This window comes from Saccopteryx bilineata, chromosome 1, assembly GCF_036850765.1.
Source record: "Saccopteryx bilineata isolate mSacBil1 chromosome 1, mSacBil1_pri_phased_curated, whole genome shotgun sequence".
Lineage (NCBI taxonomy): Eukaryota > Metazoa > Chordata > Mammalia > Chiroptera > Emballonuridae > Saccopteryx > Saccopteryx bilineata.
In genome coordinates, this window is record NC_089490.1 from 45817636 (window position 1) to 45841641 (window position 24006).

At 38.3% G+C, this 24006-nt stretch overlaps 1 protein-coding gene across 3 annotated transcripts in view; it reads left to right on the plus strand.

Annotated features, from left to right (window-relative positions):
- The window catches only part of KCNQ5 (potassium voltage-gated channel subfamily Q member 5), a 625390-nt gene that overhangs the window by 11171 nt on the left and 590213 nt on the right, over positions 1–24006 (plus strand). The gene's annotated exons all lie outside the window — the stretch shown is intronic.

Here is a 24006-nt window from a genome sequence, read left to right on the forward strand (position 1 = left end):
TGGTACTATTAAGAATGTTTGATTTTTTGTCTTCAAATTCTAACCAGCTCATGTTCTAATTTTTCCATAAAGTTTTTCCTGTTGGCTCTGGCTATTTCCTTACCTTTATTTACCTCCCATAGCTTTTATTATTTGGACCATGTGTTTTAGCCCTTAATTACATTTTTTATAGTCTTCTAATTGAATCATTGATCTCATTCTGTACCAATAAAAAAAAATTGTGTCTAAAGAAACCAAAATGCTCTCTTCTTTTGGCATTAAGCCAAGGTTTTCATTCTTTATTTCTAATCAAAGTTCACATAACTTATTGCTAGCAGGGGGATTGTTTGAATGTTACAACTGTTTTCCAAACAAGAATTTCCTTAAGTTCTTCTAATTTAAATTGTGGAGCAACTTGTGTTGAGAAGCCAAATTGTTATAATAACTTCTTAATACCATTTCCTGTGAACGTTAAATTCCTAATTTATACTTTCATTCTAGAATACCTACGATTCATTAAAATAAAATAAAGAAATAGCAGCAGTTGCCTCATTTAAGTTTCCTAATGGCTGAATATAGAACTATTTGCTCCGAACCGATTTTACAGGATTTTCTTTCTTTAAATGAATAAGTAAAATGCTCTTATTTTTCTTTACACTAATACAAATACATTCCACTTATTCTTCACGCTCCTTTGTCTCCCCTCTCACATATACATTTTTCCTGGACATTTTGTCCTTTTTCTCTCCTATTTGTCCTGTCATTCTGCCTCCTCCCAATTAAATGACTTCTAGATTATTTCCTCTTCTTCTCCTTCTTTTCCTCCTCCTTTTTCCTCTTTCTCTTCTCCTTCCTCTTTCTCCTCCTTCTCCTCCTCCTCCTTCTCCTTCTCCCTTTTCTCTTTTCTCTTTGCATCTGTCTTTCTGAAATGGTGTTTCTTTTCATTTCTTTTTACCATGTTGTATAATATATAATTTGATTTCTCTTCCTTTTAAAACTATCTACTCTTAATTAAGAGCTGCATTGACCCTGTAATTGCTGACCAGTCCGGAGATTGCACTGCATACATAGACCGGGCACCACATCTACACATCCCATTGCAATAACTATTCCTATCGCCTTTTACAGAATGGGAACTAAGTTTAGGGAATCCATTTTTCTAAACCTGTTTTCTTTCACACTTGATTGAATCGAGGACTGGATGGAATTGAGAATTTAGATCCTTTCCCCTATATTTTTAGTCATTGGATACATTTTTCAACTTTCCACTTTGCAAAATTGAGAGTTCATCATTGTTTGTTCAAGTAACCTGATCTCATGCTATGTGTAAGGCCATCAGTAGGAAGTACAGGGCTGAACGGAAATAAAACGCAGCCTGATCTCTCAATGAGTTTTTACTCTGGGAAGATATTAATTTATTATTTACTAAACTACAAAAGCCATCTCTCTGAATTGACTTAAGATAATAGCAAAGGTTGGCCCTTCTCCAGTGGCATTTAGCTATTGCTCCTATTGAAGGGATTTCCAAGGTAAACACCAGGATCACCATATAAAGAACTGCTGATTGCCAGTTCTTTTGACCCCTTGGGAAAGTTGGAGCTGGGTGTCCAGCTGCCTGTGCAGGTGGGCATTTTGCTCAGGGCATTCCACACAGAGACCAAATACAGGAGTTCCCACTGATCATAGTAATTTTCAAAGAGTAGTAATTAAACTAGTTAAACTAAATGTTCTAGTTAATAAAACATTCTGAGAATGCTTCATTTGCTCCAATGTATTTTTTAAAATAGAAAAGAAACTAATGTTTCTTTATAATACTTTGGGAATGTTATTTCTCTCCTCTCCAAAATGACTTTAAAAAGATAATGTAATCTAAAAGCATTTTTTAGTCAAATGAAATGCCTGTTTATTTTCAGTATATACTCTGTTAAGTTTCTAATATTATTAACTTTTTAATTATAATACATGGAAGGAAAATATTATTCCAGCCTTTCATGGAGTCTAGAATTTATTCAACCACTCATTTATTCTTTCTTTCATTTATACGATATTTGAATGCTCACCACATACCATGTCCTTGGAACATTGAAGAAATACTCCTTCCCATTTGATTTTGATTTACTTTCTTTGGGCTTGTGAAAAATAGCTTTTCTTCAAATAACGAATGGCACTTCAGAGTTTATGTAAGGTCTGTAAGTGTAAGAATGTTTATTTCTTGTGATTGCTAAGGTACTCTTAATCCAGCTCTTTATAATTACAACCTAATTCTTCAGATATATTTCTGAAGTCGATAGGCAGTCATGTTAAGAAATTACAAGGTAAGATTAAATTAGTTTTTAAATTTACCATTTCAGATGATGAAATCCTATAGTAGTTTTATTTTGCTTCATCAAATAGAAAAGGCAGAGAAGTTGAATGGCAATACAAAAGAGTGGTGGAACCCACTTGTAACCTTCAAGTATGATCTTGAACCCAAGGGCATCTTTTTTTACTTATGCTGTCATTGACAACTAGAAAAAAAATGGCATTCTTTCCTGGCTATTTGGCTCAGTGGTAGAGCACTGGCCTGCCATGTGGAAGTCCCGGGTTTAATACCCAGTCAGGGCACACAGAAGAAATAACTATCTGCTTCTTCACCCCTTCTCTTCTCTTCACACAGCCATGGCTTGAATGGTTCAAGCAACTTGGTCCTGGGCCCTAAAGATGGCACCATGGCCTTGCCTTAGGCACCAAAATAGCTCAGCTATCAAGCAACGGAACAACAGCCCCAGATGAGCAGAGCATTCCTCGATAGAGGGCTTTTCAGGTGGATCCCAGTTGGGGTGTATGTAAGAGTCTGTCTCTGCACCTCCCCACCTTTCACTTAATAAAAAAAAAGAAAGAAAAGAAAAAATGACAGTGATTTTTCTTTTCAGGCAACATTTTACCAAGCTTAAACATTCAAATTAGCATCCAATTATTTTTTTCTAGAAAAAAACCCAGATAAGTTTCTTTATATTTAGATCCACTGAGGAAAAAACACAATGGGATGGTTTAGAATTAGCCCAAAGGAGGCAGCTACCCCAGCCATACAGACTTACTTCAGATTGCACTGGGGTGGTCTTGCAGATCTTCCAAATTAGGACAAAGAAAAGAAAAAGTATTCAGTTATCACATTTGTGCCAATCATGTTGAATTCTGGAAAGTCATTCAAACCACCAGTTTGGTTTGACCATACTTGAATGACCTATATTCCCTTCTGTCAGTTGAAGGGAACAGAAGTCATTCTACTGAAAGTGGAAGCAGGAGAGATTCCCTTACATGGTTCCAGAGCTTTCACTTCCAGTGTTGGACTTGATTTGTTATTTCACAAATTACTATTCCCAAACTAGTTGGGTCATGCAGCCGAGAGCCATCTTCCAGAGCTAGTGGGTATGGAGTTTTTATTCCAGGCTTCGGGGCAGGAAGTGAATAATAAAAATAGGTTTGCAGATGGCACTAAAATGAGATCACCTAGACAACCTTTAACAAGAATAGTCAAGAAACCATGACATTGTGCTGGAGAAAACAGAATATTTCTCTAATCCAGAGGTAGATACCATAATTCACACTGTCATCAATGAGAGATCATACATTTTTCCTCCAAAAAAAGTTAATGGCAATTACCTGAATTTTTTGTTGTTGTTGTTTTGATTAGTTGTTGGTCCAAAGTCCCTTTCCCCATTGCAGTCAGTATAGATTTCCAAAGCCCTCGATAATACTTTTAAAAGATGTATAGACAATAAATCTGCTTTATATTATATATTTATACATGATTCAAGAGCCAGACATGAAGCTAGTGGCTACTCCAGAATAAGTGTCTGGGTTGAGGGGGGAAGCGGTGCAGTAACATAGACAAGGTTTGGTCTGGAGAGTTAGTTCTGGAAATACAATAGAGGAGAGAATAAGAGACAGTCCAAGGGGGAGAACAGGGATTCTTAGTCTTTGACTGGATTCTGGCAGTCAAAGGAAATGAAAATATCAAAGTTTTTAAGCTGTTGGGCAAATGAGTTTTTAAAATTTGTGTTATTTAAGTTTGCTCACTTTTATTGTTAAAAATGGCTGCTGTCCAGGTATGTGATCTGTGAAATTGCATTCCTGCTTGGGAAGGGTCATTGTTATGCTAATGTTGCTGGAGGAGGGGTCTTTGTGGACCCAGGTAGTTTTTTTTAGAAGAAAGAATAAGCCAAGATGGAAGGGAAGGAGAGAGGAACCAGTTTTCCAGAGTAAGAAGCCATGTTGACAAATGGGAAATCAGAAGTGACTTAGACTGGTTGATTCTAGGAAAACCAGGATGTGTCAGTAGCTTTGTGAACACCAAATGAGTGGGTTTGGAGCCCTGTGTGTTTTTACTCGCCTGCCGGGTGTGAGGCTAGAATAATGGAATGGCCCACCAGTTTTTGGCTCCGCAGTTTCTTTACCGTCTGCCTGAATCTAATGGGAACCTGCACATACCTGGCTGTGATGGCCGCAACTGCTGGCCATACATAAGCAGACATGCCTGTGGCCAAGCAAAAGCTGCTTAATTCTTTTTTAGGGAGAGACCAGGTGTACAACTGGACAGATAACCTGTTTGGGTTTTGGGGAGGAAAGACAGAGGGTCATTAGTTACCAATGAGGTAATGGATGAAGAAATAGTAAAGGTGTTGGGAGAAGAATGTAGGGAGAGAGGTTTGAGGAATACCCATATTTGGGGAGAAGAGAGGAGAAAAGGGTTGTGACAGAGACAGAAAAGAGAAAGACAAGGGTGGCAATACAGCATCCACTGGAGGACCAAATCTCAAAGAAGGTTTGCAAAAGGGTAAGAGGATTATAAAGAAGAGAAATGAAAACATAAGTATAGAAAGAAGCAATAATATAGAAAGCTAGGGTAAAGGGGGAGGGGCATGGAAGAAAACTGGATATTCTGGGAATGGGCAACAATGGCAGATCCATGTGTTATGAGGACATCCAGTATCACAGAGGGGAAAATAATGTTCAGGAAAAAGGGCCAAGACTAGGCAGTGGTCTGTCCCAGCAATTAGCATCTCAGAAGGCACCCCACAGGGCGACGGGTGTCTGGGAAGGTATATCTGGAATGAGGACTCCAGGAGAGAGAGTGGTATTCAGGGAGCCTCCCACAAAGCAGGGGAATCTGCTTTGAAAGCAATCTTACAGTCCCTGAGAGAGAAGCTGATAAGTGCCAAGCAGTTCTAAAGAGTTTGAGATAAGGCAGCCAACAGGGCTTGGAGGGGAAAAGGAGGAGCAGATTAGGCTGCATAACTGACAGTTCAATGGTTGAAGAGTGAGGAAGAATGGCTGATTAGGAAGCAACAGAGTCAAGCTAAACCTTTCTTTATTTCTCTAAGCTGTTGGAGGTCTGTACAAATACAGAAGCTTAGGAAAACAGCCCTCCTAGAAGGGGAATAAATAAAGCAATTGAGAGAAGATTCTAGAAGAAGAGAGAGAAGGATTTGTGGTAAATTCAAGTTTGGGATGAAGGCTTTGGGGTGGGATAATGCAGCAGGAGGAGGTGAGTAACAGCAGCAAAGGCCCTGATGGAGTTTGGCATGGGGGGGGGGCACCTCAGTGTGTGACTCTAAGCATCTCTCTAACAGCGATGTGCAGGGTACATTTAAAAAAGCAGATAGAGCCAAAGCTCAGAGCTGGTGACTGTGTGACCATGGTAAAGGGAATGAGAAATTCTCTAGAAGCCCCACCTTGAACATGTGTGGCCTTGAGCAGATCACTAACATCTCAAAGCAACAGCCGTTTGATCAATGTGGAAATGTGCAAGTGTGAAGCCTCCTTATACAAATACTGGCGCGCGCGCGCGCACACACACACACACACACACACACACACACACAGGTAGTTTTTATATTCCCTAACCAAATAGTCTTTAATACAGTCTTTTAGCCTCTTCAGAGGAGGAAATACTGCAATAGTATAAACTCACATAAAAACCTGTGCTTGGTGAGTAAATGATTGAGTAAATAAATTAATATAGTATATTATTTACATTGTATTTGGTGGCAAGATTATATGGTCACAAAGTTCCTGTTGTCTATACAAGCTCTCTGAGCTTAAACAAAAAGATTTTTCTCAGAAACCAAGAAATATTTTATAATCTCTTCCTTTTTAAAAAAAATACATAGATGAAGATTAAATTAAAAAATATTTCTGGAGGCTACTGCTTTGGCACATTGAAGTAATAGAATTTTAGAACTGGAAGGACCTTTGGTCACCTTCTCTCACACTGCCCTTTTTCAGATGGGAAAACTGAGACTGGAAGAATGTTAAATAACTTGGTGGAAATCAAATCACTTTCTGTTGGCAGCAGTACTGGTGGGCCTGCCCACTGTCCTTACAGAAGTCTGCCCACTGTCCTTAGAGAAGTCACTTCAGCTTCAAGTCGCCTGATCTGCCCTACCCGCCCTCTTGTGAAGTTTTCATGGTTTCAGAAAACACGAACAGTGATGTTAACTATTGCTGCTTCAACTGTTATAAAAAGAATATTGTATTTAAAAGCATTTTAAGGCCCTGGCCAGTTGGCTCAGTGGTAGAGCATCGGCCTGGCATGTAGAAGTCCTGGGTTTGATTCCCGGCCAGGGCACACAGGAGAAGCGCCCATCTGCTTCTCCACCCTCCCCCCTCTCCTTCCTCTCTATGTCTTTCTACCTCTCCTGCAACCAAGGCTCCATTGGAGCCAAGTTGGCCCGGGCTCTGAGGACCGCTCTGGCTGCAATGGAGCAACAGCCCAGATGGGCAGAGCATCGCCCCCTGGTGGGCATGCCGGGTGGATCCCGGTCGGGCACATGTGGGAGTCTGTCTGACTGCCTCCCTGCTTCTAACTTCAGAAAAAAAAAAAAAAAAAAAAAAAAAAAAAAAAAAAAAGCATTTTAGATAGTACCTTTTCAGTGTATATACTGAAAATATTTCTCTTTAACAAATTCCTAAAATTCAGTAAAAAATTAGTTTCTGTGAAATTAATGGATATTAATTTCTATAGAAGTGAAATCCTGAAGAAAAGGTCTCCCCAGGGGGTTAAAAATATATTGGCTTTCCCTTTAAAGTTTCCAATAAGTGGATAAATCAAGTAAAAAACTAATTAATATTTACACGTTCAGTCACAGCCCTGTGATTTCTCTACAGATGCAAAAATTTTGTGAGAAATATTTCCAGAATTCAAGCACCTAAGAGTGGGAGAGTATATTAATGGCATATGAGTATTCCAAAAGCATTTTTCTCTGTCACTCTCTGTCTCTATCATTATACTTTTATACTTGCTTCAAGAGGGAAAAGCTTCATTAGGGAAAACCAAAATGTTCATCCAGAAATTCAAATGAGCTCAAACATCTGTGTTTAAATGTGCATGGTATAAGCATGTTATATCAGCACCTAGCTTATACGTGCAAGAGAGCCTGGACCGGGACAGTCACACAGAGCAGCAGCAGCAGGATGAGACGAACCTCACTTCTGAAAATCCCTGCCTGGCTTCCCAAGAGGTGTGGCACATCTCCAGCTTTGAAAGCATAGTATCATTTTTTTCTTAAATGTGAATGGTTAAAATTTACTTAAACTTGTTTTTTACCTTTCTCATATTTCTTTGTACCTAACAAGCTTTTCACAGTTAATATTATCATTAGAAAACCCATAGTTTCATCAATGTATTATGAGGAGAAAGAAATTTTGGTGGTGATTTAAAATTGTTGCCCTGTTCATGGCCATTTTTTGCATAAGTCGGGCATACATCAAAAAGTTGGGGTGCACTTTACGTGCTTCTTCAAGCATCTTCTTTTTTACTAGGAAAATTTTGAGGCAAAGAAGTGACTTGAAGAAAACGAAAGACTCTCATTTACTCTTACGAACAATTCATCATGCCGTAAGTTATTCCCATGAGTTTTGAAGATCTACTGTGTTCTTTCTCGGTCATCATAACCCCCTTGCTGATGGTCTGATTCAGAGCTACTTCGTTCACTACCCAGCCACAGCCAGCAAGGGTGATGAGGGTGGAGAACAGGTAAAGGAGATGCTTGTTTCTCTTTGGCACATGGATATTGCCTTTTTTCCTTAGAGAAGACGGTTGGTTTGGTGTCACAAGATAAAGAGCACTTTACAAAGGTCTCCCTTTGTCATGGAGCAGATTTGTACCCAAAAGCAGAGCACTAACTTTGGCCCATAAATAAAGGGTCCCTTAAGTCACTGAACTGACCTTCCCTATCCAAAAATGTCTGAGTATGTGGCATTTGTTAAACATCATCAGTGCGGTAGCCACTGCTCAGTCACATCAACCCACACGTCAAATCCACACCCCATGTATTAATGTCACTCTATTAAATTTTTCTGATGGCTTCTAAAGACAGACTTAGCTGGTATATATTTGTCACAGAGGCCAGAGTTTTGCTTTGTTTTCTTTTTTTCATTAAGATCTGTGTTGTTTGCAAAGATGTAAGTGTAAGAGTGTTCCCTGAAGCATTGTTTTGCCATTAAAAAAATACAGAAACAAGCCCTGGCCGGTTGGCTCAGCGGTAGAGCGTCGGCCTAGCGTGCGGAGGACCCGGGTTCGATTCCCGGCCAGGGCACACAGGAGAAGCGCCCATTTGCTTCTCCACCCCTCCGCCGCGCTTTCCTCTCTGTCTCTCTCTTCCCCTCCCGCAGCCGAGGCTCCATTGGAGCAAAGATGGCCCGGGCGCTGGGGATGGCTCTGTGGCCTCTGCCCCAGGCGCTAGAGTGGCTCTGGTCGCAACATGGCGACACCCAGATGGGCAGAGCATCGCCCCCTGGTGGGCAGAGCGTCGCCCCTGCTGGGCGTGCCGGGTGGATCCCGGTCGGGCGCATGCGGGAGTCTGTCTGACTGTCTCTCCCTGTTTCCAGCTTCAGAAAAATGAAAAAAAAAAAAAAAAAATACAGAAACAACATAAAATCTATCGTTAGCAACTAGTTAAATCAATGATGTAACATTGTCCAAGGGAAAATGCATTATTTGAAAATAGAAAAGTAAAAATGCATGACATCGTTTCTAAAATGAATTATCAGGTGAGAAAAATCAAGATGTAAAACAGTGTGTATAGTATATACAAGTATCTGCTTTCGTAAATAAAAAATAATACACCCAGTAGATTCTCGTTATTCGTGGCACTCATGTCTGAATGAAGCTTGCTTCCGATGTGTTTCCTCTAGAAGGCACAGCACATCCTTCTTGTGAACATTAGCAAGTCCTCAGCACTATATTGGGGGCCATTTTAAACAGCAAAATCACCCTCAAAATGGCAAAAAATGTTTAAAAACCTGGCATAAAAGAGACCTTGAAAAGGACACTAGTTTTCATCATGAGAGCTGAAACAAGTAGGAAGAGAATGACCATGTTCACTGGGAATTTGAACACCAGGAAACTCAGATTTTTGGCCACACTTTGCATATCCGCAAATGACCATGAATGTCCAGCAACCATCGGCTTCAGGATTACAAATACATTGTAGGAGTAAACAAACTTGCAAATATGAAATCTGTAAACAATGAAAATCAGCGATATCTGTAAATGCACCACCACTGCCCCATGTGTATATGTATAGAAATGGAAAGTTTCTGAAAGGACTAAAACTGCTTGGTGGAAGTGACCTTCGGTGAACAGGACTGTAGAGCAGGAGTGAGATAAGATGTACCTTTTATTGTAACTCTCTCTGTTCCACGTGACTTTTCTTTTTTCACTGTGGACTTAAGATTTACCTTCTCCTCTGTCCTCTCTCCGCCTCTTCTACCATCTATCTCCATTCTCTCAACAAGCCTGTGCGTTTTCTGAGGAGCTCTAGGACCAAGATTTTATTTGAGCCAAATTTACCATAGTGGATACCTACTGAATCTGGCTCTTGTAACATTTTGGATAATATAGTTTTGCAAATGAAGAGGGTTTTACAAATGCTAGGAATGATACTCAGGACATGAGTTCTCTGGGTAACATGCGTGAAGAATACAACCTACACCCTAGGAAGGCCTGGACTTCAGGGAATGTTAAGTCTGCCAAATACTCTTGTTTAAATTCCTACCACAGGTTGTAGAATGGAAGCTTCATAAGTAGGAAGTAAATAATATTAATGATATGATGACAACTATCAAATCAGAAGATGGTCCACATATAGACATCCCCTTTAGGTAGAATCCCAGGTTCTGTCCCCCTTACTTTCCACTTAGTAGCAGAAGAGGTAGCAAGTACCCAGGTCTGGTCTCCACTGGTTTCATGCTGGGCTCAGTCAGAGTCCTTGAGTCCCACCTTCCCCAGGACACCCGGAACTTGAGAGCATCCATTTCTGGCTTGTCCTCGGTTCGTATGCCTGGTTTCTTTGATTATTTTGAAATCTTGCCATTCGTAATTTGTAACTTTAGAAAAAAAAGAAAGCTTTAATTTTGTCTGATGTTTCCTTCTTTGCATTTGCCATACTGTTCTTTTCTTTTACTGCCCACGAAAAGCCTGAATGAAAAGTAACCTCCCTATAAAGGCTGTCTTCCTAATTGACCTAGAAATTTCCACTTCTCCCAGGTACTTCTGTGATATACTGTAACCTTGGTTAAAAGTAAGCTGAAGCTAAGCTGACAATGGGTAAAGAAAAAGATGTATAAGGCATTTCCATACCTAATTATAGCTGAGGTTCATTAGTCTCCCATGTCACCCTATATCCATTGTTAGTTTATAATCTAAAATAATTCAAATTTCTTTATAATTGGATTTCTGCCACCCATAACTGCATCTCATCTCAAACACTGAGAATATTGTCTTTTAAATATGTTTGTATGCATACAAACACACATAATCAAAACATGTGAAAACACTCCTTCATTTGAGGGGGAAAAAACAGACTTATAAAGAATAACTGAAGCAACAAATGCTGAGTTTATTTTAAGGATGAACTTTGTAAATGTATGGACCTCTAAAAATAAAAATAGAAAGATTTCTCAAACATTTATTTTTCTTACCAAATATGACAGTTACTCATAAGTGGAACAGATTGTAGTTATTAATGATCCTATGTCTGCAAAACCACAAGGTTTTAGGAAGAAACATATGGATATCTATTGCATACTTTACAGTTGTATCTGTACATGTCAGTAAATTCAAAGGCTTTTGATAAACTAAAGGGAACTTTTGGGAGTAGAACCTATGTGTAATGAGTGTCCTGCACTGGTCAAGGTTTTCTTGAGGTATTGAGGATGACTTTTGGCTGGTAAGTACCTGGCATCAAGTTTCCACGATTGGTGTAGTGTCATTTGGTCCAGAGTGTACATTGTAAAATGATACTGATGCCCATTGACAAGTGCACAGCCCAGATGTATTGCCCCATTTATATATCACTTTTTAGCCAGGTCCGTGAGCCCTGAAATATGAGTCACCTTTACCTTGTACACAATTAGTCACATTCGAAGGGGCTCTTCCTGCTTATTAACCATATAAAACTCTTTAATGATTCAGAATCTTCAAATGTACATAACTATTTAATTCTCTTCTTGTAGGTAAAGCCAGAAACTGCCTTAGCAAACATAAGCATAGAACAATCAGATTCTTATCAGGTCTCCTAGCTCTGGGTCTATTGCCTATTCCGATTCAGATGACTCCTGTTCACAGCCCCTGCTAAAACCACTACTGCCTAGGTCACAGACAATAGGCAGCCTGCTACCTGTTTCTTTAAATAAAGTTTTACTGTAATACTATCATATAGACTCATGTGTGAACTGTCCATGACTGTTTTCATTCTATAAAAGCAGAGTTAAGTAATCACAACATGACCTTATGGCCCACAAAGCTGAAATGTTTACTATCTGGTCAAGAAAATGTTTACTACTCTGCCCAAGCTTGAAAAATCTATTTCCTATCATGTGTCTTTAACCTGTTGGCAAGTGACTAAGAGAGACATGGCATGAAATATAAACATGATAAGTCAATTGCTGTAGAGTTGAAATGGATAGGATGCCCTTAGTTGGAGTTCAGCTCATGGTCAGTGAGGGAGAGTACACTGTGGAACTATGAGGGAGCAGAAACATGAATTATCAGAGAATCCCAATCAGGAGACAGAGGGCAGTAGATCAGAGCCAGAGAAAAGCAGAGATGCCATAAGACGAGAAAGAGAAGGATCATATTGCCCTGAGACATGGGTTCACTTGTTCCTCAAGTTCCAGGTATGTGAGCTGCCCAGTCCACAGGTGTAGATACATAAATCTCCTGTGTCTGCATAAATTGGGAGCTCTTTTTTGTGCAATTAAAGAGGGACTAAAAGAGACTATTATGTATTTGGTCATCAAAGGGCAAATTTAGTTCCCTTATGTATGACCAGCAGCCGTGGCCGTCGTGGCAGGCACATGCAGGTTCCCATTAGATCCAGACAGGTGGTAAAGAAACAGTGGAGCCAAAAAATAGTGGGCCATTCCTTTATTTTAAAGTCTCACACAGGCCGAGGAGCAAACACACAGGGTTCCCAAAGCCACTGACACATTCTCTGGTTCCACAACCGGGAGAATCTTCTCTGGTTGGTTCCTTCTAGAATCAAAGGCCTCATCAGTCTCGGCAGAGCTCACAAAGCCCCTCACCTCTGGTTCCCCATCTGCATATCTTCTCCCTCTGCCCAACTCTGTGAAAATATGGCTTCCTCCCTTTTCTTTTCAATACTTTCTGCCAGTGAAAACCTCTCCTCCAACAAACATTAGCAAGACAATGGCCCTTCCCAAGCAGGAAGGTAATTTGCAATTTCACAGATCATGTACCTGGCGCTGCCCAGCACCCTTTTTGAACACTAAAAGTGAGCAAACTCAAAAAATACAAATTTTACAAACTCATTTGCCCAACATCTTATTTTTAAGTTCCTGTGGGAATAATTCCCCCTTTGGAGCTCAATATTGCCAATAGGTACCAACTAGCTTGGACAGAAAAGTAATTTGCTGTAGTAGGAAAAGGCCACATTGATAGATATGTCATAGTTAATGAATTTAATATTTATGCTTTTGTTTGTTCAGTCATTCAGTAAATATTGGAGAGCTATTAGGTATAAAGAATGTATACATGACAGCTTGATGGATGAGAACGTGTGCAAAACAAGACCTACTTTCAGGGAACGAAAGCAATCTTCTAAGAAAGTTGGGCCAAGTACCCCAACAACTACCACACAGAGAAACCAGTGGTAATTAAATGTAGTAAATATCTATAGTGGACGCATTATGTACTGAAGCATAATGCCAGGCACCTGGATACCAATACAGATGAGGCTGACACTTTGACCTTAGAAGAACAGTAGTGCTGTGTGTGCATGAGGAGAAGGAAGGATTCCTTTCTGCCCCAGAGACATGGGAAGCATCGTGGAGTGTCATGTGGTTGAGCACCTGAGATATAATTAGATTGTTCATTGCAGCATCATTGGTAATAGCAAAATTACATATCTATAAAGAGAATAATGAGTAAATAACTGGCGGTATCATCATACAGTAAAATACCATCCACTAGTTGAAAGGAATGAATCAGAGCTACATGAATCAATATTGATAAATCTCAAACCTAATGTTAAGCCAAAAATAAAGTGCAAAAACATTCTGATTGTATGAGACCAACTATATATTATTTTAAAACACAGAAACCAATATTTCTATATTGCTTTGACTAGCATACATATGTGGTATAAATTTCTTTTTAGTGCTTAGAATTGATAGCTTTTATCATATAAGGATAGCTTTTAATCTGAAGAAAGAATGAGGGTAGTGGGATTGAGGGGGCAGGTTTCAACAGTATCTGGGTATTTCATTCGTTTTTTTTTTTTTCTTTTTTTTAAATTTTATTTATTTATTTATTTTATTTATTTATTCATTTTAGAAAGGAGAGAGAGAGGGAGAGAAGAGAGAGACAGAGAGAGAGAAGGGGGAGGAGCAGGAAGCATCAACTCCCATATGTGCCTTGACCAGGCAAGCCCAGGGTTTTGAACCGGCGACCTCAGCATTTCCAGGTCGACGCTTTATCCACTGCGCCACCACAGGTCAGGCATTTTCATTCGTTTTTTTAAAAAAGCCTAACCCTAAAAGAAATACAGCAAAATGAGTAGTGGCTACATGGGCATTCATTTTATTATTCTCAGTCCTTTCCTGTTTGAAATATCTCAGAAGAGAAAAAAAATACAAATCTAAGTGTATTTGTATGGAGACATTCCAAAGAAAGGAGATGTGGCCGGTTACACTCAGTTCATCTCCGCGGCCAGCTGAAACGGATTAGAATCCTGTTTGAGCTGTGAGCTACTCGGTGTTATTGTGTGCTTAATTGTATTAGGCAACCATAAGAAATTCATTCTGTGAGGGAGTCAACATTCTATTTCATGTGGTCAAACCAGTAGTAAACGAAGCCTGGAGACTGTTGTGTTTGAGCCCTGGCTTTGTCCTGAGGGCAGGTGTTCAGCAGTGCAGATATGGACAGCAGCAGCGAGGTTCTGAGAACTGAGGGGCAAAAATGTTAGGAATCCAATGCTTCTGCTGCAAAGACTAAAGTTCCAAATATTCTGGGGCTCCTTTCAGAATATGTGAAAAATACGAACCATTTCCTTAAACAAATATGCACACGTGTGTGTATGTACACAAACGATTGTATACATTTCCTAAAGTTCATCAACCATGGGATCCGAGAACCTTGGTTAAGGGCCAAATGGGTAGATGCATTGTCTTAGGTACAATTGGTCAAATCGTCCGGTGCAGGCAGCTAATGATGTGGTTTCTGTCTAGATGGGGACTTGCAGACTTTGGAAAGAGAGGTGCATTGATTTAGATCTGCCAGTAGCCAATATCAATCTTGGCACATAAATGACCAAAATATATAGAATCTTTCCTTGCTCTAATTGTTTTGGAATGGTTCTTTTAAAAATGAAGCCACTGAGCATAGGAAATTGTTGAGCCCCTCTGTCTCCCTGTGAGCAGTCTCTGGGGGTGGGGTAATGCAGCTGAGGGATTGCACGGGGAAAAGGGAATTCAGATGACAAGCAACATCTTGGCAGCCAACTCTGGCCACCAATAGAGAATATGACTAAGGAATGAAAATTTGTTAAAAGGTCAAGACAACATGAACTTAACACATTTTTATTCACTAGGTGGTAGATAGAAATGAAATCCCAGAAGCTTGGTTCATTGAATAAATATTGCAGTGACTGACATATCCAAATATATTTAATACAGGCAGTCTCTGATTACTAGTGTTATGTTTTTCTGACTGTTACACATTTTTATTCATGATTTAAATACTTAGTGACTCTTTTATAATATTAAACATTTTCATTCTTCTGAAATAATTTTTATATCATTATCGGTGTGCTCACTCAATTAAAATGCACTTATGTGAGATAGAAACTAAACTTCTTTCTTTCTTCTTTTTTATAATTTAATCTGTCTTAGATCATTTATCTAGTGATTGTTGTTCTTATAATTTCCCCTCACCATTTTTTTTCTCTGAACTGGCTGACGAGCTAAAATATATAAAAACTGTGACTCATGGGCATCTATTTTGAAATAACCAATATAAATTGGTGCAGTCTGGTTAGACCACATTTTAAACAACTGTTGAGCCAAATGAAATGTGAAAAGAAAAAAAAAAAAAAGGACTACAAATACCTTGAAATGTGTGTTTCAAGCTGACTTTCAGAACAGGTCCACATTTATACAAGCCGTGTAAAACCAACCAGAAATTCCAGAATATTTCCAAACTGGCTTAGACATTTTGACACTTTACTATTTTTCTCTGCCAAGAGAGTAAGTGAATAGTTTGCCCTCTGGGGGAAAAAATCCATTTAAAAGAGAAAATATTTTAAATTCTTACTTTGACATAAGAAAAATAAAAGAGTAGTTCTTAGTAGTGGAAGGGGATGAGATATATGTGTGTGGGAGGCACAGTGAAATGTATTCACCTCGGGTCTTGTTTATTTGTAACTATTCCTTTTTTTGTTTGTCACACATATACGAGATGAGCATCGGAGAGATGAAGAGCAAAGAAATGTTCCCTGTCTTGAAGTAGTCCCAGTTATCAGGAAACAGCACAGTGTGTGTGCTCTGAAGATGAATTCAGCAGTAACCACTCCTGTGGGCACAGAGGAGAAGAGTCAGGGGAAGTGATGTTTAAGTTTGGTGGGTGAAGGACGCCAAGGGTCAGCTTCTTTGAGGCGACAGGCAGGATGGATGAGGAACAGAGGCCAAATGTAGAAGAAAATATTTTGTGAACTCTTGTTGTAAACTGTAGGTTACCTTGTGTTTGGAGGTGAAGTAAGAGGTAATATTTCTTTCTTCTTAGAGCTTGTTCTCAAGCCTTCTGTCCATATATTTAATGTACTATAATTACCTAATTATACTTTAGTCAGCTCTGTAAAGTTCTCAAGAATAGGAAGACTACTTAATTCATCTCTGTTCCTTATTGCTTAGCATAGGACCAGGCACCTGGTGCATATGAAACGAATGTTCTTTTGGCTGAATTGAATGAATGATAGGATGGGTAGATGGATAGATGAGTGGATGGATGGATAGATGAATGAATGGATGAATTGATAAATGAATGGGTGGATGGGTGGATGGATTGATACTCTATAAAGAAATGTACTTGGGCTATGATTGCTTTAGTAGGAAGAACAACATAAGAAAAATGCAATATGTTGAGTATGTAAAATGTAAAAATACTTTTATTAGAAATACTTTTGGACTTTATTACAAATTAGAAATCATTTCCCCCTATTTTTGGTCCTTCCAAAATATCACACTTATGCATACACCAGTGCACTTGTTAGGCTAGTGGACTAAATTCTCCTTTGATTTAGAAGTGTATTATTTCATTGAGATCACAGTTTTTAACTTGTAAAAAAAATTTTCCAATTAAACATTCAAATTGTGCAACATGTACCTTTGGTGAACATAAACAGCTTACTACACTGGCAAAAAAAAAAAAATCTTAATTCTGTTAAACTCTTTAAAATGGTATTAAATGTCAAAAAGTACACCTTTTAACTACCAATGGAGAAAAAATAAAATAGCTCCGGAGACACAGGAGAGCACTCAGACAGCTGGAATTTTTGTAAAATATCTGTGGTACTTGTGTTTATTTTTAAGGGAAAGAAAAATTTTCCATTAAACTTTATAGCCTATTAACACTTTTAAAACCTTATACTTGTAAGAATCTTTATAATGATGTAAAACTCACATTATGTTGTATTTATGAGTTATTGTTTGTTTTTTGATGGGGGTGGATAAAGTAAGAAACATGGTTTCATAAGCTCCTTCCATCTCCTCTAATTAGGTCTTCCTTGTTTCTCAAAATGCACACACTTGCCTGACTAGGCGGTGGCGCAGCGGATAGAGCGTCGGACTGGGATGCAGAGGACCCAGGTTTGAGACCCCGAGGTCATCAGCTTGAGCGCAGGCTCATCTGGTTTGAGCAAAAGCTCACCAGCTTGGACCCAAGGTCACTGGCTCAAGCAAGGGGTTACTCGATCTGCTGAAGGCCCTCGGTCAAGGCACATATGAGAAAGCAATCAATGAACAACTAAGGTGTCACAATGAAAAACTAATGACTGATGCTTCTCATCTCTCTTCGTTCCTGTCTGTCTGTCCCTGTAAAAAAAAAAAAAAAAAAAAAAAGCACACACTCACACCTGAATTTTCTTCCTATCCTTCTATTTTTTATTTTTCATGAGACCAATGTGCAAACAACCCCACACCATATATAAATTTAAAAACACTGGAAATAGTCACTAAGACATTAAAAGGAAATAAAACATTTAGGCAACTTTAAAAGTGCTTGAGATAGAAGCAAAGAGATAGAGGCTTTCCAGTCTTGTGTCTTTTTTCAGGAGATGAAGGAGTTTTCATTATTGCTTTCTTACCGTCGCGGGATATTAACTCTTCTGAATCATTCTCTCTGACTTGGAGTCCCACTCTCATTTTTCTCTCCCTCATCTTTTCCAGCAGCATTCCCCTCTTCTCCCTTCCTTTTCTTTTCCTCCATTTCTCCCCTACCTCTTCTTCCCACAGAAACCTCAAAGAGGTTGGTGGTGATTCTCTAGAACAGAATCAGGAGGAATTCTCACTTCCTTCTATTCCCTACCTGTCCCGAAGATGGTTAGGGCTGTGAATAGGACCTGAATATCCTTGTATCCTTTAGGCTTTTTCTGATCCATATCACAGCAAACCCCTCCCTCACCCTGGTCACGGGAATTGCTTAGGGGTTTTTGGAAAGATAGAAGGCATACTTATTAATATCTAAATTACTGTATTCCATTTAAAACCAGGAGAGAGGCTCTAGACTAGTGAACAAAGAACTAGCTGGAAGACAAGATTCAGTTCAGCTTCACAAGTTCTTCTGAGTTTGATCTTAAACAAGGAAACCTCCAGGTCTCTGTTTCCACATCTGTAAAACGAGAATGCTTGCACCTTCCTCACAGAGGTGTCCTGAGGATTATGCGAAATGGTATCAATAAGAAGTCAGGCACCCAACAGGTGCCGAGTGCATCTTTCCTTCCCTGTGTGCCGCTGTTGACAATACCCAGGACGTGTGCTCTGTTGCAGGTGGCACCGTTTGCTCACAATCGCAGGTATTTGCAGATCGTAGGAATCATAGTGGCAATTGCTTATTGTAGTGTGTTTATTCTGCAAGAGTAGTTTTAATTTATTTTCAAGGAGAGGGCCCTCTCCCTTGGGTTTATTACAATATGTTTTAGCTGCTATATTTTTTGAATCTCCCATGTCTTGAAGCCTTTGTGGTGGTTACAGCCTGCAGGTTATCAGGATAAGTAGAGCAAGCCTTTTGCTGCGTGCCTCAGGCACACTGAGTGAATCTCTCCTCCTGGTCCTTCAGTTTTGCTTTAAGGATCCGCTTTGGTTTCAGTACATTTTTGTCGGTCTGATTATGTAACTTTATCTCCATCTCTAATTGTGAAATTTGTTTCATAGGTGTTAATTTTCTTTCAGTACTATTCAAAGAGAAGAAAACCCTAAAAATAACGCATTTGCATTTTTACTGCATTTTGGAAATTTTTATCAGCTGCATTATTTTGTAGTGGTGGTCATTATACTGCTTATTAAATAGTTATTTGGAAAACCCATTAATGTCAACCTCTGAATAATATATTTACAAATGTACCATTTTCTCTTGTTAGTGCAAATATGTACCTGTTGCTGAGTGTGGAGACAAAAATAGTTCATCCTCTTACTAGGGATAATTATTTATCAAAGTTAAGTGACATTATCTTAATATTTAATTAATTAATTAATTAATTTATTTATTTATTTATTTTTAGAGATAGACAGAGAGTCAGAGAGAGGGATAGATAGGGACAGACAGACAGGAATGAAGAGAGATGAGAAGCACCAATCATTAGTTTTTTGTTGCGATACCTTAGTTGTTCATTGATTGCTTTCTCATATGTGCCTTGACCATGGGCCTTCAGCGGACCGAGTGACCCCTTGCTCGAGCCAGCAACCTTTGGTTCAAGCTGGTGAGCTTTGCTCAAACTAGATGAGCCCGCACTCAAGCTGGTGACCTCAAGGTCTCGAACCTGGGTCCTTGGCATCTCAGTCCGACGCTCTATCCACTGCGCCACTGTCTGGTCAGGCATCTTAATATTTTTAAAACAACTATTTGCAAATATTTATTAGATAAAATCTTATAGAAAAAATAAATTATAGGTATTATGTATTTGATTATGTGATAGAAACTTATACAAACCCCTGTATATTGACAGTTTCATATTCAATTACTTATTCTTATACTTGATAAGTATTTGAAATACTGTGTTTCTCATCTGTAAAGTAGAAATAATAATAGTAGTACGTTCTCATTGAGTTACTTTGAAAATTAATACCTACAGAACTTAATTAAGCCAGTGCCTAGTGTATGATAAGAACTTAATAAATGCTAGCTGTTATGATTAAGTTTATGTCATAAACATATAACAGAATAAGACCTTAGGGACATAATAATAGAAATCACCAATATTTTAGTTAGGGGAATACAGAAAGGAAATACACAAATGACTTCTATGTTTTGAGACCATGTTACATAAGAATAGAGGGAAATTGGATTGTGGTCTGGGGCAGGGAGTTGAAAGTGTTTGGGCATTGGAAGAAGAAGAGAAAATACTGAGTCATATTTGGAATACATTGAATTTAGGATGATAGAAGGTCATTGCAGTGACAATATACTATTAAACTAGAATGTTATGTTATTTTTTCAAGAGATATCTATTGTGGGCCAACTATGTACTGGTTATGGTTCTTAGAAGAGAAACCTAGGAAATATGTAAATTTATGAGTCAGTTTTCTAAGGAAAAAAAGATTGATGAACAATGTGCTATGCATGAAGGTTTGGTCAATAATATAAAAAGCAGAGAAGGAAAGAAGGAAAAAATCACCAAGGAGTCAACATAAGAGGCTGAAGTCATATCAAAAGAGTGCCATGTTAGGCGAAAGAAGAGCTTGAAAAATTACATATGTTCAGGAAAATTACATTTCTAGACACTGAATATGTTTTTTTTAGAATTTAAGATCATTTTTATAAGTTTAAATTATCGACAATGAAGATAAAAATAAATTATTCTGTGAGCTCCCTATTTCCGGCTCTGACACATTTGGTTTGGACCTAATCACTCCCATTGGCCAGTGCACCTGGGATGCATTTGGCTTTGTCACTGGGTGCTTTAAGACATTAAGATACAGCATCATAAAACAAATTATTTTTTAACCCAAATCTTATGAATCAAGGTACAGTTTAAAGCCTAAAGCCTAAGGAAATGATAGGGAGGCAAGGGTAAGAGACTAATCTTTTAAAAATCCACTTCACAATTTTTTTTAATTCTTTACTCAAATGCAGCAACTAATCAGGCCATATGTTTTAACTGAAAGAGAGCTTACAAATGTGAAGTGATTTTTAGTATTTAAAAGTATCACATAATTTTTTATCATTCCTTTTCAAAGTATATCTCCTCATTAACTCATCTAATTGATATCTAGGACCTTTTTCAATGAAATAGATTTAAGTACTATAATCTCAGAGCAGAAGAGATGATTTTACTTTTGAAGCTTTTGAAGTTTGCCTCGTGGACTATTAAAGCTTAAAGGAAGAAACGGTCTTGTTAACTCACAGAAGATCCTAGGAAGACCTTAATACATTTACTCCTAGTTGCAGAATATGCCAATTTACCATCTCACATTTGAGTCTCATCTTGTATGATAGAATTTAACCAATGCTGACTCCAGTTTTAAATCTTTAGTGCAAACTTCTCTTGTTTATCAAAATGCTTCCTTAACATCTCCACATGGATGTCTGATAGTCATCTTTACCTGAACATGTACAAAACCAAATTTCTGGTCATTCTCATCTCCTCATCCCAAACCTACATCAGCATAATTATTCCCATCATTCCTAATAATTCCCATATTTTGCCACTTCAAACTCCATCCTTCTCATCACTCAGATAAAAAACAAATAAAACCCTCAAAAAACAAACAACACTCCTCCACAAAAAAACAATTTTATCAGGAACAAGACAGGGTTGTCCACTCTCTCCACTTTTATTTAACGTGGTGCTAGAAGTTCTGGCCAGAGCAATCAGACAAGACAAAGAAATAAAAGGCATCCATATCGGAAAAGAAGAAGTAAAGGTATCACTTTTTGCTGATGATATGATCCTATACATCGAAAACCCAAAGGACTCCACAAAAAAATTACTAGAAACAATAAACCAATACAGTAAGGTCGCAGGATACAAAATCAACATACAAAAGTCCATAGCCTTTCTATATGCCAACAATGAAATATTAGAAAACGAACTCAAAAAAATAATTCCCTTCACGATTGCAACAAAAAAAATAAAATACCTAGGAATAAACATAACAAAGAATGTAAAGGACCTATATAACGAAAACTACAAGACATTGCTAAGAGAAATAGAAAAAGACACAATGAGATGGAAAAATATTCCTTGTTCTTGGATAGGAAGAATAAATATAATTAAAATGGCCATATTACCCAAAGTAATATATAAATTTAATGCAATTCCCATCAAAATTCCTATGACATTTTTTAAAGAAATGGAACAAAAAATCATAAGATTTATATGGAACTATAAAAAACCCCGAATAGCTAAAGCAATCCTAAGGAAAAAGAATGAAGCTGGGGGCATTACAATACCTGACTTTAAACTATATTATAGGGCCACAATAATCAAAACTGTATGGTACTGGCGGAAAAATAGACACTCAGACCAATGGAACAGAATAGAAAGCCCAGAAATAAAACCACATATATATGGTCAAATAATCTTTGATAAGGGGGCCAACAACGCAAAATGGAGAAAAGAAAGCCTCTTCAACAAATGGTGTTGGGAAAACTGGAAAGCCACATGCAAAAGAATGAAACTCGACTACAGCCTGTCCCCGTGTACTAAAATTAATTCAAAATGGATCAAAGACCTAAATATAAGATCTGAAACAATAAAGTACATAGAAGAAGACATAGGTACTAAACTCATGGACCTGGGTTTTAAAGAACATTTTATGAACTTGACTCCAATGGCAAGAGAAGTGAAGGCAAAGATAAATGAATGGGACTACATCAGAATAAAAAGTTTTTGCTCAACAAGAGAAACCGATACCAAAATAAACAGCCAACTAAATGGGAACTGATATTTTCAAACAATAGCTCAGATAAGGGCCTAATATCCAAAATTTACAAAGAACTCATAAAACTCAACAACAAACAAACAAACAATCCAATAAAAAAATGGGAAGAGGACATGAACAGACACTTCTCCCAGGAAGAAATACAAATGGCCAACAGATATATGAAAAGATGCTCAGCTTCATTAGTTATTAGAGAAATGCAAATCAAAACTACAATGAGATACCACCTCACCCCTGTTAGATTAGCTATTATCAACAAGACGGGTAATAGCAAGTGTTGGAGAGGCTGCGGAGAAAAAGGAACCCTCATACACTGTTGGTGGGAATGTAAAGTAGTACAACCATTATGGAGGAAAGTATGGTGGTTCCTCAAAAAACTGCAAATAGAACTACCTTATGACCCAGCAATCCCTCTACTGGGTATATACCCCAAAACCTCAGAATCATTGATACGTAAAGACACATGTAGCCCCATGTTCATTGCAGCACTGTTCACAGTGGCCAAGACATGGAAACAACCAAAAAGCCCTTCAATAGAAGACTGGATAAAGAAGATGTGGCACATATACACTATGGAATACTACTCAGCCATAAGAAATGATGACATCAGATCATTTACAGCAAAATGGTGGGATCTTGATAACATCATACGGAGTGAAATAAGTAAATCAGAAAAAAACAAGAACTACATGATTCCATACATTGGTGGAATATAAAAACTAGACTAAGAGACATGGACAAGAGAGTGGTGGTTACCAGGGGTGGGGGGAGGGAGGACGCAGGAGGGAGGGAGGGAGAGAGTTAGGGGGAGGGGGAGGGGCACAGAGAAAACTAGATAGAGGGTGACGGAGGACAATCTGACTCTGGGTGAGGGGTATGCAACATAATTTAATGACAAGATAACCTAGACATGTTTTCTTTGAATATATGTACCCTGAAATATTAATGTCATCCCATTAACATTAATAAAAATTTATTAAAAACAAACAAACAAAAAAAAAACAATTTTAAAATGATCTTGACTCTTCTTTCTCTCAAACCCTGTGTTCAGTCAATTAGATAATCCTTTTGTGATATCTCTGTAACCTTCCCCACTTCTCACCACTTCCTCTGCTCTCAAGTGTGGAGTTACTTCATTGGCTGCTTAAATAATTTTTCTCACTCTGTTCTTGTCCCCTCTGATCTGTTTTCAACCTTGAAGCTTGAGGGAACCTTTTAAAACTTAAGTTAGATCATGTTTTTCTTCTGTTGGAAACCCTCTACTGATATCATTGAAATGTTCTGAACATTATCAATAATAACTTCAGTTAATTTGTGTTGCTCACTTATCCTGTAGCAGAGCTTATGCTAAAAGTGTACCTGCCTGTT